The 13,842-nt window shown below is 42.9% G+C and overlaps 1 protein-coding gene and 1 pseudogene across 4 annotated transcripts in view; one reads left to right on the top strand and one right to left on the bottom strand.

The window, feature by feature from the left end:
- The window catches only part of SPECC1 (sperm antigen with calponin homology and coiled-coil domains 1), a 258,571-nt gene that overhangs the window by 104,119 nt on the left and 140,610 nt on the right, over positions 1-13,842 (top strand). The gene's annotated exons all lie outside the window — the stretch shown is intronic.
- Positions 9,356-10,437, bottom strand: LOC119064516 (S-formylglutathione hydrolase-like; annotated as a pseudogene).

Raw genomic sequence — 13,842 nt, 5'->3', positions numbered from 1 at the left:
GAAAATGAAACTTCTAAAATCAATTCACGAAGAAACAAGAAACACTTGGATAGAAAAATGATCCGTCATTCAGATTGGTTTTCAATTTCTTGCTCTCTCCCTTCTCTCCTGGTACCTCTGTGATGTGACTGTTGGTACATTTGCTGTTGTCTCAGAGGCCTTTAAACTGTCTTCATGTTTTAGATTCTTTTTTCTTTCTACTGTTCTGATTGGGTGTTTTCTGCTCCCTTATCTTCCAAACTGCTGATTTGATTTTCTGCTTCATCTAATCTGTTGATTCCCTGTCATTTCCATTGTTGTATTCTTTATTTCTCACTGGCTCTTTTTTTCCGGTTTCTGTGTCCTTTATGCTGCCAAAATGCTCACTGAGTTCCTTGAGTATCCTTATACTCATTGTTTTGAACTCTCTATCTGGTAGTTTGCTAGCCTCCATTTTATTTAGCTGTTTTTTTCTGGATATTTCTCCTGTTCTTTCATTTGGGGGCATATTTCTTTGTCTTCTCATTTTGGTTGCCTCCCTGTGTTTGTTTCTACATTTTAGATAGAGCAGCTACCTCTCCCATCTTGGAAGAGTGGCCTTGTGTAGTAAATGCCCTGCGGGGCCCAGTGGCATAGTCTCCCTGGTTGCCTGAGCCAGGGGCTCCAATGGTGTCCTTTGTGTGAGTTGTGTGTGCCTTCCTGTGGTAGTTGAGCCTTGACTGCTATGTTATATTTTTAAACTTTTGAACTTGCTAACTCAGAGAAGTGTTTTGGGAATGGAGAAGACTGGGGTTTCACCTGTGAGTGTGTTGCCTAAATGTGCCTTAGGTATGAGATGTCTAGTCTGTTGAAATCTATTTTGCATTTTTTAAATGTTTATATATGGCCTCAGTCGGATGAGACCGTCTGTGTTGTAGTGCCCCAGAAACATGAAAGTGCCCCAGAGCATGAAAACATGGAGCACGTTGATCTCAGCATGATGAAAGCACCTTGGTGGGTCAGTCCTCTAACCATGTCCAGCCAGTTGGTGCATCTTTACCCTTGTCACAACCCTTCATGAAATGTCTTTTCCCCAGTTTGTCTGCCACCTCCCCACTCAGCCATCAAGGCCTTGAGCATCCTCCTTCTCCAGCTAAGCAAGAACTTGAGATTCCTCGTAAACCTTACTATCTCCCTGGCTCCTAATACTCTGCAGAGGCCCTAGCTGAAAAGACATTTATTGTATTGATGGCTGCTAGCCCTTGTATTTCCAGAAAATTTTTGAATTGACAGAAGAATAGGCATGATATTTTAAATTAAAGTGGTTGGTCAAATATTTAAAATTGAGATTAAAAGAAAATCATTTAATTTTATGAACTTCAGCAAAGCTACTCTCGCTGTTTTTTCATATTCCATGTCATTGCAAATACAACCCCCATATCCTGGACTATCCTGGACCAACGACTGCCCTTGGGGTGGGCACAGGGAATGTGGCCACTCACTGTCACCCTGCACCCCTGTCCAAGAGGCTGGACACAGCCCACCACCCCCATCTTCCTCTACTCTCTCTCAGCCTGTATCCGTTTATAAATACTCACCATTATCCTCTGCCTCTTGTTACTCAGAAAAATTAGGCTTTTCTTCTTGACTCTTTATCTTCCCCTCATTTCCATCTGTTTGTTTCAAATTGAACCTAATTATGGATAAATGGTAAAGATCAGGGGTTATGATAAAACTAGAAAAGTCATCATAAATTTTGACCTGAAACTATATCCAATAAAGAACTAGTGCAACAACCCCTAAAGCCCTTAAAATCCCCTTTGTTTTTTCTGCCAAAGAATTCATCTCCTTCCTCTAATTGGTCTTGCTTTTCTCTCTAGCAACAGTAGCCAAATTAAAAATAAAATCTTCAAGGGTTAAATTATCAGAAGTCTAAACGTTCTGATTTATTAACAGATAAACAAAGAGCATATTCATAGTAGTCATAGAACTATTATGAAAATTACATGTATAGTTTTATTGTGGTCTCTTCTGCTTTCCTTTCAATCTGATTACACTGTGCCAAAGTTATGGAATCATAGCTTGCAGATCAGACCAAAGATGTGGTCAAGTCTGCTGGTTAATGAAGGGGGGTGGTATGGGGGAGAGTCTGTGCGTGTGTGTCCCTCGCAACTTCCCCGTCAACCTAAACAGCTGTGGCATTCTGCTTTTGTGCTTTACACCTTGGTAAGGATTTTCAATTAGTAATTTTGATTAAGAAGGAAGAATGAGAATCAAGAGATAATACTAATCAGATCAGCAATTAGATGTTAATGTAAACTGTACATTAAGATGACCTCTTCTTTATAATAAATTTTGGTGTCTAGAGCCTTCTGCTGGCCATTTCAGATACAAAATAGTTCTGAAAAGTATCACAAACATCCCCATTTTGTTTACTCCTTCCCCATCACTCAGGTCATCACTGTCAAGGTTAATTCTGTTACCAGCCTTGACTCCAGGGGTGCCGCTGGGGCTTCTTGATGGCTGTGGTTCGGCCCACGCTGGGGTCATGTACGTGCCAGCACTCTGGACTTCCTTCCCCATCACCTGTTGCCTCTAATCTGTTCCCCGTATGCCTGGAAACCAGCCACGAAAGCTGCCAGAACTACGTATAAACCAGAAGTGATTCTTCTCATAATAAAACGGTGTGAAGTTTAGGACACAGACATTTTGTTTTAGCTTCTCTGGAGACCTTTTGTTCTTGGTTGACAGTATCTCAGGGAGCTGACTGGCTGGTCTCCAACCTTCGCACTCCCCTGAGGTGCTCAGGCCTCCTCTGTGTCCAGGGACCTGTTCCATATCCCCCTCCTCGCCCTGTGCAGGGGTGTTTCCCTCAGCTGACTCCCTCCGTAGCTTGACCGTAAGACTCACCTGGTCTAGGATAGTCCTAGGTAGCATCCACTGGGGTCAGTTTACACTTACTATTTTTACTCTTCAAAGTGCCACCATTTGAAAGATAAATTATACTTTCATTCTACTCATCCTTTCAGGCCTCAGCTCAGTTGTTACCTCCCCAGCTTGTCCTTTTCCCCACCTGGTAGGCATCCTTTTCTCCCCCAGAGGGCAAGATCCTTTGTTTGCTGGGGCTGATTCAACAGCCCCAGGCTCGGTGGGGCTGAGTCAGGGTTGGTGAAAAGTAGAGGAGTCTGGGTTTCTTTTGGCAGGAGGACCCGTGCAGGCCAGAGTGGAGGCTGTGTGGGGGAAGGTGCGATGAAGCAGGCAGGAAACAGGGAAGAAGAAAGGGGAAAAAAGGGCTGTGGGCCTGGGCTCCAGGACGGTTTGCTAACGTGACTGTGTCCTTCACCCCTTAGGAAGTTTTAATCTACTCAACCCCCAAAGGCTGTAAGAGTTAGACTTGAGTCCTTTAGGAATGAAACAGTGTGTGTAATGAAGGGACTGATGCATAGGGAGACTTCTGGTGAGGCTTAATCATAAATGGGTTATATGAAACAAGCAAACTCTGTTTCCCCTGAGTGACAGGTTAGAACATTAGACAAAATTGTGGATTCAGAGACAGACTTGAGGTTCATTTCTCCCATTCTGGCCTTGATGGGTTTTTATGATGGCAGAAGGACTTGAGCTGTGTCTATGACGTCCCTTCCGCTGGTCAGAAGTGTATGATTCTGTCATGTGCTTTGGAGGGGCCAGACTAGAAAGCATTTTGAATTTCTACAGATAATTTTTTCCCCCAACTGTAGGACAAAAAACTTCCAAATAAGGATACAGAATCTATTCTGAGAAACAAAGGGAAACAATAACTAAAATACAAGTCTAGCCTTTGCTCTCTGGCATGAAAAGAATGCAGACTGTTAACTGACCTAAAGGTTTCTGGTTTAGTTCATATTTAGGTGAAATGGTCAGCTTTGACCATTATCTCCAAAGAACTTTTTCTTTAGCCTTTGAAGACATTTGTGTAATATTAAGATGTTATATCATCCTCAAGAGTGCTGTCCCAAGAACAGTGCTTAGAAGCTAATTTAGAAAAATTAATGTAGGCTCACAAATGATTATGGTAGATGTTCAGTAAACACCCCTATCTGATACCATCACAAACATGGCTAGGTCACCTCCTGACAGTTTAGTAATCTAAACATCAAGGAATGGTTCCTTAATTATGGTGATTTGATTCATGGATGGTGGTACGCAGACTGCCATCCAGACTGATTGTCAGGATTCTATCCCACGTTGAGAGATGTTTGATACAGAGGAGAACGGACAACGCTGAATGTAAAACTATGTGTATACTGATTAAATCTTTGTAGAAGTATAGTCCAGAGGACATAGATTGGTAAACCTTATTTGTATTATGGGGTGTCTTACAGTTTTTGAGTAAGCATTTTTTACATCGGCTTTTAGAGAGACGGAAACATGGATTTGTTGCTCCAGCCATTCTTGGGTTCATTGATTGATTCTTGTCAGTGCCCTGACTGGGAATTGAACCTGCAACCTTGGCATATAGAGATGATGTTCTAACCACATGAGCTACTTGGCCAGGGCCTGAGTAGGAATGTTTTGACAAGGCCTGAGCTCTCGTGGGTTGTATTTCCTACCACTCCCTTTGATTCTTTACTTTGCCTTTCACAGGCATTTATTTACCTGTCTGGCTTATAGGCAGTTGAATTTTTGACCACTGACTTAGAAAAAAATAAGATACATTAAAACTAAGTAAGACTAAATTACAGTAAATATTATTTTAAGGTTAGTTAAAATAATTAAATTAACATACTGGACATGTGTATTTAGGTTAGCCCTGGTTGCTTCCCAGGGACATGGGCTTTGATATGGAGATTTGTGTGCCAAAAATTTACGGTGGTTGCCCGTTGAAACAGTCCCTATGAGGAGTGAAGGCAGTGGCCCGCGGCTGAAGGGTAAGTGCAGCCGCAGCAGCTGTCTCAGTCTGTCCCAAGGCGAACTGGAGCTGGGATGATCCCGCAGAGTTGTCCCAACTTGAGGCCAAGGGTCAGAGCTTCGTACCCTCCCCCATCAGCCATGGGAAGACTTCAGTGGGAAATCTGTTCTCTTGCTTTTCCGAGCAGTCTTTCATTTTCTTTATGAATGTTACTCTGAAGACGGCATTCTGATATCCTGAAAGCAAATAAACACCCATTTGTATTTTCTTCCTCCAAAAGTTCACTCTCGGGGAGTTGGCTCCGTGGCTGTGACCACGTGTCCTCCTGCCCCCGACCGGCTGACTCAGGAAGCACCCAGGCCTGACTCAGTCTCCACTCTGCGCTGCCACCCTGCCCGTTTCCCCAGGACCTCTGGCCAGGACCTGGTAGCCGGCCGCCTCCTTCGTGCCTCTGGCAGGGGAGGCTGTGCCACTGCTCGCCCTGCCGAGCGGAGGGTGAGACTTAAAGGCCTTGTGATGTTATGATATGTGAGAAATATTTATTTGCTCCTCAGTTCCTGGCACAGAGCTCAAAAATCCCATGGAATTTCTGAGGGATAGGGGTAAGAGGAACGTGTTTTGTTACTCTTAATAAGCCTCTTTCCACCATATCTGAGTTTATACCCTCAGAGAGTGGGGGCTGGTGGCCAGAGGAACCAACCAAGTAATTAGAGGGTTGGCACCGACAGCCCCATCTCTGACCTGTGGGGGAAGGAATGGGGGTTTGGATGTTGAGTTTAACCACCAGTGGCCAGTGGCTTAATCAATCATGCCTACATGATGTCACCTTCATAAAAACTCCTGACGGTGGGTTTGGAAAGCTTTCCGGTTGCCGAGCACATCAAGGTGTTACAGAACAAGAGGTCGGGAGGGGGGCAATATTTGGCCCACCTAGGGATGCCAAAAACTGGTACAGAACAGAGGGCCCCTTCCAAGGACGGTATACTAATATCTACTGGGCTCTTCTGTCCGCTGCAAATTGGAAAGACATCTCTCAATGCCAGAGTTTTGTGAAAAGAAAACAAAATGTTTATTTAATGCTATTTAGGCTTAATGCCTCCACTAAAATATCAAAGTCCTTTAGGGTATACACCTACACCTACACAGCTCCCGCTTCTCCCACTGTCCCAACTCCGGGTACCGTAAATCAGGAAAAGAGCACACGTCTGTGTTTGAGGCCACTGGTACTGTCAGCTGTGTCACCGTGCAGGCAGGATCTCTCTCTAGTTAATCCAAAGTACTGTGGTACCCTCTCATGGTCCACTGACAAGAGTTCTTTGTACCCAGTTCCAGTCAAAGTCTCTCTTGCTTTCCAGGCCACACGGCCAAAGGGGGCACCCCAAAGCCGCGTGGGCCTCTTCTACCAAAGCTGCAGGGGTTCGTACTCCACCAAAAGCATGTGGCTTTCTTCTTCACCTGGCTGCAGGGATCTCCATTCTGGCAAAGCTGCGTGGTTTTCCCTTTCACCTGGGGAAGAGGGGGTCTGCACTCTGCCAAAACCACGTGGCTCCCTCTTTCACTTCACCAAGAGGGGGTCCTCACTCTGCTGAAACCACTTGGCTCTCCCATCTAATGGCTGCTATGTCCGGCTTTTAAATCGTCCCACCTTTCTTCCTCTGTACCCCTATTTCCAACTCCACCCAAGATCAGTTACACCTGCCAGTATTTCTGTATTATTACAAGTTTACTGGGCTGCCATTGTTAGTCTGGGCAGTAATCATCCCATGTCCTAGAGCCAATCTTATCTAAGCTCCCACGCAGGCACTGTAACTTGGGGGACCTGCCCCCAGTTACATCTTGGGGGAAGTGACTTCATCCCCCTAGCTCCAAGCCTGGCCACAGCCTTTAACATATCCAAGTGACCCGCCAAAGGCAATAGATATGTTAAATGACAATGCCATGGATTAGCTGCAAGGCTGTGTCTGTACAAAACAGCCCTGCATGTTTCTGCTCCATGTGTCCCTTCCCCCAACTCACACCTGTGGGGGGAAGGGGTGAGAACATCTTATATGTCTCTCCAATATTCCTATACACTTTGAATTCTGGACACAATTCCAAATCTTTTTTTGGGGCCCCCCCCTTGGCTGCACCCTGTATCAAAGGTGCTAGGAGGGCAGCACACTGGAGAGGGTGTGGAAGCTCTGTGCTAACCCCATACTTGCCCTGTGCATCTTCCCATCTTGCTGTTCCTGAGTGGTTTCCTTAACCCTTAATCCAGTAAGTAATCTAGTAACTCTGTTTCCAGAGTTCTGTGAGTCATTATAACAAGTTATCAAACCTGAGGCAAAGGTTGTGGGAACACCCATTTTATAGCTGGTAGGTTGGAAGGACAGTTGTTCACCTGGGACTTGTGACTAGCACCTGACGTGGGGCAGTCTTGTGGGACTGAATCTGTACCCGGTGTTAACACAGAGTAATGGGGAGCATCAGAATTGGGTGGTAGGACACCCAGTTGGTGTCCAGAGAATTGGAGAACTGGTCAGTGTGGGGAAAAGCCACATATTTGGTGTCAGAAGTTGGTGTGAGCACAGTGGAGAAGCAGTTTCTCTTTCAGGCCTCGTTGAGGTCTTGATCTTCTTCTGTGTTCTTCTGTTCAGTGCTGGCAGGAGAGATTGGCTGGCTGCCAGTGAAGTGCTCCTTCCAGGGTGAAGTCTCCTGTGGGACTTGTTCACTGTGGGTACAGCCCCTCTGGGTTGAAGCCTCATAGAGAGGATGGAGGAGTCCCCAGGCCAGACCTAGGCATTCTGGGGTTCTGGCCTCTCAGCCCATCACCAAACTGTCAGAACCCCTCACTCTGACTAGAGTTACCTCTGTTTGGAGGTGTGTGGAGTGCAGGCCTTTGGTGGTGAGTCCAGGTGAGAACAACTCTGTTAATTTTGCCCGCTAATTGGTGATCCCCTGGAAGACTAAACCCTTTCTTTTCTTCATGTTAAGTTTCTTCCATTGCTTTCTTTTTACTGTCTAGTTTCCCTATCAGACTTATATTGGATCTTTTCGCTCTTCCTCCATGTCTCTTAATTTAAAAAAAAGAGAGCAAGACATTGTATTCATCGCATTACCCCTTTTCACAGAGTTTTGAGTATATTTCCTTAGTTGGTCATCGTCTTCACTGACTGGATTTTCTGTAGTGTTCATATTGCTGGTATTTTGCACACAAAAGTAATCTTTTCTGATGCCAGGTTTCCCCTTTGAAGATGTTTTCCTTTCCAATTTTATTGAAAATATGGGTGGGAGACTTTCTAGAGATCTGGTTAACACACTGGCCTTGCTGGGTAATGCGGGAGTGCAAGGCTTCTGCCTACCTGTGGTCACCGGCCTCTCTCCTGGCAGTGTTCCCGACCTGAAAGAATGCCATGGGTCCTCTGCCCTGGTACTGAGGGGCCTCTTGGCCCTGCCCAGCTCAGGTCCTCAAGCCCGGAGCGTTCCCTGGGCCTTGGCAGGGGAGGGGTGGGAGCCTGTGTTGGGTGCACAGGGTGGGTAGGCTCCGGGCGGCATTGCACAGCCTTTCAACTTCCCCTGCTGCATCATGCCACGGATTTGAGTCCAGGTGTGAATCAGCACAGAAAACAATCACACAGAACATGGCACATCAAATACAGCATATTCCTGTAATAAATCCAGCCTGGTTTAAGCCATGTTCAGTCCCCTTGTGTAAATGTGCAAATTCCTGCAAGTCTGTCAGTGTTTAACCCTTTTCTGCTGGAGCTAAAACTCCTGCCTCTTATCCCAGTTTCTCCGTTTACTAGCTGCGGGATTGTGAGCTGGTTTCTGAATGCCTTGCTTTGTTTCTCTCCTCTGTAAAGTAGGGATAATGGGACTTCCTTAAAGAGGCTCAGAACAATGCCTGGAAGGTAATATGTGAAAAAATGTTAATAAATGTTAACCAGTAAATTAACAATAATTATTAACTCCTTTTTATTTTCTCATTTTCTTACTTTTCAGTCATTTTCACTGAGGTAGTGACCCACAATCCACCTCCCCCCCTCCCCCACCTCTGCTCCATGCCTGCCCCAAGTTGTTCTTGGTGTAGTCAGGGAATTTATCATTTTCCTATCGCCACTGTAACAAATTACCACAAATTTACTGGCTTAAAAACAACACAAAGTTATTTTCTTTCAGTTCTAGAAGTTAAAATTAGGGTGTTGGCAGGGCTGCATTCCTTCTGGAAACTCCAGGGTAAATCTGTTTTTTGTTTTTTTTCTTTTATTTTTCCAACTTCTAAAGGCCACCATCGTTTTCATTCCTTCTTATTTTCAAAGTTTATCTCTCCAGACTCTGGTTCTATCATCAAGTCTTCTTTTTGTTTCTTTCCTTTTTTTTAAGGTTTTATATATTTCTTCAGAAGTTGATTCAACTATAGAATGAAGCATTTTTAGTATTATGAAATACAGTGTTTTCAAATCTTTTTCCCTATAATTCCATTTATTACAATTTTTATAACACTAAAGAGATGTTATTATCTGAAGTTTTTCAAGCATTTAGGTATTTTGGATGACGCCTGGCGTGATCAGTAACAAAGGCTGCATGAAGTAGTAGCTGTGATCATAAATAACTTCTGTAAACTAAACACACCGAGGATTTTCTTTTCTGTACAGGCAGCTATGAAGTTATCAGATAGTAACTGTCCACCTGAGAGAAACTGGTCAGCTGGTCATCTTTTCCTTGATCAATTAGTATGTCCAGCTGAGACACTGGATAGGCCTTTATAAGATGGGTAGAATCATAAGCCTTCCATTTACTTTCATCTGTTCCCTAATATCCACTAAAGGCTTTATTTATTTATTTATTTATTTTTTGCCCCAGGGACAGAGCACCAGATTGCAAATTGGAGCAAATGCTGACACATTTATAATTTTCTAGAATGCTTTAATGCACAAGTCAGAGCTCCATGATCTCCCATGGAGTGGCCAAAATAGACATCCTTTGGGAGACCCCTGGAAAACTGGCATTTATGACTCCAGGAAGCTTCTTTGTTATGTGAGAGTATGTTCTCTAATTAGTTTACCAAGGATCTTTAGTGGTGTCCACATAAAACCCAGCAGCAATGCCAAGGTTCTGGTTCTCACCTTTTTTTTTTTTTTTTTTTACTATCATAGTTTTAAAATTGATTGTTTTGAGAGAAAGAGAGACACTGATTTGTTGTTGTTTCATTTAATTATGCATTCATTGATAGATTCTTGTATGTGCTCTAACCAGCGATTAAATTTGCAACCTGGGCATATTGGGATGATGCTCTAACCAGCTGAGCTACCCAGCCAGGGCTCATCTTTAATATGTAGCCACTAGGGTTGGTATCTGGAGTAATGACAACGCCATGTTCTGAGGCAGCCTGATGATAACCAGAAAACCTGGTTTATCGGAGTTGCTATAAAACTCTGTTCTGTCACATTAAACCAGACAGCCAGTGTAGTACTGGGCGTTTTTCAGTTCCTGCCGTTGGTGGTCAGCAATAGAACATTTCATTTTGCAGTTCAGTTGAATGCTGTCATGTTCAAAAACTTTCTGCCGACCACAAAGCACATGCTGCTGGACATCTGTTTCATTGCCATTCATTCTTTTCCTGTGCAGCTACAACTAGCTCTTTTGTCTTCCCTAAAGGGTAATGATCCTTCAGCCCAGGCAGGGAGAGAGAAGCAGCAGTTGGAACCAGAAGGCAGGGCCTCAACACTCATGTCTCACTTCTCTGTCTTTGACCCTCTTCCCTCCCTCATATAAGACCCTTGTGATTACATTGAGCCCACCAGATAATCTAAAATAATCTCCTCAATTCAAGATCCTCAATTTGCCATGTAATTTATTTACAGGTTCTAGGGATTAGGATTTGGATGTCTTCAGGAGGCATTGTTCACTCTGCTACAGGGAGGAAGATGTGTAATAAACTTTACTATGGCACACTCACTTTGCAGAGACGTCCTAGCTGGAGCCGTGGGGAACTCACACCAGGAGCAGTGTTGCTTCATGTGGAATTGGGAAAGGCTACCCAGGAGGGGGACATTCAAGCCAAGTCTTGAAGGATGAAGGGTCTTTGGTAGGGTGGAAGGGTTTCAGGCAGAGGAAACAGCACCTGCCAAGATAAGGGGTTGTGAAAGAATTCAGCAGTTTTGGGAACCTTTAGATCTTTGATGTTGCAGAAATTAAGCAGGGACGGCAGGAAAAGAAATGTGTAGTTGAAGGCAGAGTGTGCTGTGATGCGTTCGGAATGTGTTTTGTGAAGAGAAGGGAACTAACTGGTGGAGTGGCGGAGCTGTTTTGATGTTTTGTTTTTTTAATATAAATGTTTTGTCTGATTATGTTAGTAATACATGTTAGTTTTATAGAAAATTAAGAAACCAAAGAAATATATTGAATACTTGGGAAATAAAATTACTCAGAAATAATAACTCATGACATCTCTGTGTGGTGTGGTCACTGAGCATGTATGTGAATGTGCACACATCCTTTCACACAGTTAAATCAGATTCATGTGTATTCAGATGTATTCAGGTGTATTCAGATTCATGTCTTGACTTTTTTAAAAAAAATGATATTTATTTATCTTTAGAGGGGGAAGGGAAAGAGAGAGGGAGAGAAATATCAATATATGTTTGCCTCTCATGCGTTCCCTGCTGGGAACTGGCCTGCAGCCGAGGCATGTGCCTTGGCTGGGAATTGAACCTCGATCCTCTGGTTCGCAGGCCTGTGCTCAGTCCGCTGAGCTATACCAGCCAGGGCTTGACTTTTTTATTTAACAATGTATTACAAGATACACTTCATATCATAAACATATTCCCAAATATGCTTAACATATTCATAATATTCTACTAGGTATAGCACCATAATTTATGTAAGCCTTCTGTTGTTGGATCCCATGTTTTTCTCTATTTTAAATAATTCCATTACATAAATCTGTATTGAAGTTTCCGAGTATATCCTTAGGCTAAATTCCTAGAGAGTTACTTTACTTGGCTAAAATGTAAGGTTGTTTGTAAATCCCTAGGTATGTATGTCCAGGTTCCTCCTAGAGTGTTACGAATCCATAAGCTGTGTGGGTGAACATGGGTGTCAGGCCGCCTTGCCAGCATCATCATTTCCTAAGTCATTATTCCCAGTTGGACAGATAAAAAGTATTTCCTTTTAATTTGCATGTCTGTTGAGTCTCATAGATTTATTTTCATTTTTCTTGTGATTTTTCTATTCCTGTCTTTTCTCAGTGTGCTGTTGGGGTTTTAATGTTATTCTGGTTTATTTTTTAGTCTATTAAAACTACCAACTCATTTGTGTTAAACTGTTGTGGATAATTCCTGCAGGGTTGGGTTTTTTTGTTTGTTTGGGTTTTTTGGTAGTATATACATTGTTATGTTTCCATGAAATACAGAATTCTAAAGCTGTTAGGATACAGATTTTTTTCATTGTGTCTCTTACATTGTTTCTAGGCTTATAAAGATTTTTCCCACCCAAAGGTCACATGTTTTAGGATTTCATATTTCATTTTTAATGTTATGATTTTAATTAATTTGGAATGTACTTTGGTATATGATGTAAGAAAATGTTTTTAAAATATATTTTATTGATTACACTATTACAGTTGTCCCAACCCCCCCCTTTATTCCTCTCCACCCTGCACACCCCACCCACATTCCCCCTCTTTAGTTTATGTCCATGGGACATACACATAAGTTCCTTGGCTTCTCCATTTCTTAACTTCCCCATTTATTGTCTGCCTACCATTTATGCTACTTATTCTCTGAACCTTTTCTTCCCTCTCTCCTTCCCTCTCTCCCACTGATAACCCTGCATGTGATCTCCATTTCTGTGATTGTATTCCTGTTTTAGTTGTTTGCTTAGTTTGTTTTTGTTTCTTTTTAGGTTTGGTTTTTAATAGCTCTGAGTTTGTTGTCATTTTACTGTTCCTATTTTTGATCTTCTTTTTCTTAGATAAGTCCCTTTAACATTTCACATAATAAGGGTTGGGTGGTGATGAACTCCTTTAACTTGACCTTATCTGGGAAGCACTTTATCTGCCCTTCCATTCTAAATGATAGCTTTGCTGGATAGAATAATCTTGGATGTAGGTCCTTGCCTTTCATGAATAGGAATGCTTCTTTCCAGCCCCTTTTTGCCTGCAAGGTTTCTTGTGAGAAATCAGCTGACAGTCTTATGGGCACTCCTTTGTAGGTAACTGTCTTTTTTTCTCTTGCTGCTTTTAAGATTCTCTCCTTATCTTTAATCTTGCGTAGTGTAATTATGATGTGCATTGATGTGTTCCTCCTTGGGTCCAACTTCTTTGGGATTCTCTGACCTTCCTGGACTTCCTGGAAGTCTATTTCCTTCACCAGATTGGGGAAGTTCTCCTTCATTATTTTTTCAAATAGGTTTTCAAATTCTTGGTCTTCCTCTTCTCCTTCTGGCACCCCTATGATTCAGATGTTGGAATGTTTAAAGATGTCCTGGAGGTTCCCAAGCCTCTCTTCCATTTTTTTGAATTCTTGTTTTGTCATTCTTTTCTGGTTGAATGTTTCTTTCTTCCTTCTGCTCTAAACCGTTGATTTGAGTCCTGGTTTCCTTTCCTGTCACTGTTGGTTCCCTGTAGATTTTTCTTTATTTCACATAATGCAACCTTCAGTGCTGCCTGGGTCTTTTTTATGCTGTTGCAGTACCCAGTGAGTTCCTGGAGCATTCTGATAACCAGTGTTTTGAACTGTGCATCTGATAGGTTGGCTATTTCTTCATCACTTAGTTGTATTTTTTTCTGGAGCGTTGATCTGTTCTTTTATTTGGGTCATTTTTTTTTATTAATCTCAGCATGTCTGTTAGTTAATAAGGAATGGAGCCTTAGGTGTTCACCAGGATGGGGCAACCCATGTCATCACTGCATTTTGACTCTGTATGTGGGGGAAGGGTCCAAGAAGGAACAGTGCTGCTTGCTCCACTCTCTTCCAGTTTGCAGTCACTTCTCCAGCTACCCACAAGCGAATTGG

This window comes from Artibeus jamaicensis, unplaced genomic scaffold (genome assembly GCF_021234435.1).
Source record: "Artibeus jamaicensis isolate MK-2021 breed Jamaican fruit bat unplaced genomic scaffold, CSHL_Jam_final contig_419, whole genome shotgun sequence".
In the NCBI taxonomy this organism is placed as follows: domain Eukaryota; kingdom Metazoa; phylum Chordata; class Mammalia; order Chiroptera; family Phyllostomidae; genus Artibeus; species Artibeus jamaicensis.
The sequence above is the reverse complement of the archived record's forward strand: the minus strand, read 5'-3'. Positions and strand labels throughout refer to the sequence as shown.